This window comes from Molossus molossus, unplaced genomic scaffold, assembly GCF_014108415.1.
Source record: "Molossus molossus isolate mMolMol1 unplaced genomic scaffold, mMolMol1.p scaffold_m16_p_9, whole genome shotgun sequence".
Lineage (NCBI taxonomy): Eukaryota > Metazoa > Chordata > Mammalia > Chiroptera > Molossidae > Molossus > Molossus molossus.
The window spans coordinates 55,364,746-55,366,422 of NW_023425403.1; the positions used below are offsets into that span (position 1 = coordinate 55,364,746).

At 33.5% G+C, this 1,677-nt stretch overlaps 1 non-coding gene across 1 annotated transcript; it reads left to right on the top strand.

Moving 5' to 3' along the window:
* Positions 1–647: 647 nt before the first annotated feature.
* Positions 648–811, top strand: LOC118623157. The gene has a single exon (XR_004958241.1). It is a non-coding gene; the product is annotated as a U1 spliceosomal RNA (small nuclear RNA).
* The last annotated feature ends 866 nt before the right edge of the window (positions 812–1,677 follow it).

A 1,677-nucleotide genomic window follows, 5' to 3' on the forward strand; every position in this document is an offset into this window, starting at 1 on the left:
AAAGATGTCTTAAGAAGCCTGAAACACAAATTTGAAAGAATATATGCACCCCTATGATCATTGCATCATTACAATAGCTAAGATTTGGAAGCAGCCCATGTGTCCATCAGTAGATGAGTAGATAAAAAAAGCTGTGATACGTTTACACAATGGAATACTACGTGGCCATAAAAAAGAAGAAAATCTTACTTTTTCAACAGCATGGATGGACCTGGGGAGTATTATGCTAGTAAAATAAGTCAGTCAGAGAAAGACAATTACCTTATGATTTTACTTATGTGTGGAATCCAATGAACAAAATCAACAACAATAGCAACAACAAAACACAGACTCATAGAAACAGAAAACAGACTGACAGCTGTCAGAGGGAGGAGATAAAGGAGCTGAGGAAAAAGGTGAAGGGATTAAGAGAAAAAAATAGACACAGACATCAGTGTGATGATCACCAGAGTGAAAGGGGTGAGGGGAGGTTGGGGAGGGTAAAGGGGTAATAAATGGTGAGAGAAGGAAACTTGACTTTGGGTGGTGAACACACAATACAATATACAGATGAAGTATTATAGAATTGTATACTTGAAACCTATATAATTTTATTAACCAATGTCACCTTAATAACTTCAGTACATTTTTTAAAATGCCATAGTGTCATACTGACCTGGCAGGGGAGATACCATGATCACGAAGGTGGTTTCCCAAGGGTGAGGCTTATCCACTGCACTCCAGATGTGCTGACCCCTGCGATTTCCCCAAATGTGGGAAACTCGACTGCATAATTTGTGGTAGTGGGGGACTGCGATCGCGCTCTCCCCTGAAAAAAATAAAATGCCATAGTGTCTTACTTATTACATATTTAAATTACACTTTTAAATTAAATCAGAGAGTAACAAAGTTATAGTAATTAACACAGCCTTGTTCTTCTTCAGGATTGCTTTGGTTCTTAAATCTTTCCCAAACTTGTCAATCTCCACCAAAATATCTGTTGGGATCTTTTAAAAATTAGTATTACACTAAAATTATGAGCAATAAATAAATAACTTTTAAAAGAACAAAACAAAAGAAAGAAAAATCCCTCACAACCACACCCTAAGAAGTTGAGAAATAAATTGAGAAAAAAAATAAAATATGAAGGTAAAAATAGAGTTGAGTTGAGTGACTATAACTTTCAAAGCCGAATGATCTGACTGGTGATCTCTAGATTAGACAGTACTGGACTGGGACAGATACCAAGTCATGATAGGCATGAATGGATGCCTTATAGTTCTTTTGAAATTCTAATGTGAAATAAATAAATAAATAAATAAATAAATAAATAAATAGTAAATTGCCTGAATAGTTTACAACCACCATTGCTTGTGCCCCAATGACAAATCATCATTTCTTTTCTCCAAAGACAATTTACTCTATGAATCTCATGGGGGAAAAATGCTGTTCAATGTTTCACAATGTGCAGTAATATTACTTTATCATTTTTAGAAATTTTCTACATTTTTGGACTGGAGATAAAATATATGTTGCCTCAAAATGATAGAGCAACATCTACAGAGATTTAAAAATATTTTTTGTGTTTATTTCTTGTTGTAAAATTGTTGTAAAATTAAATTTTGCATATTGAGACTTTTTATGACATCTAAACATTGTCCTTGAATTACATAATAATTCATAATTTCAAAATTTTAT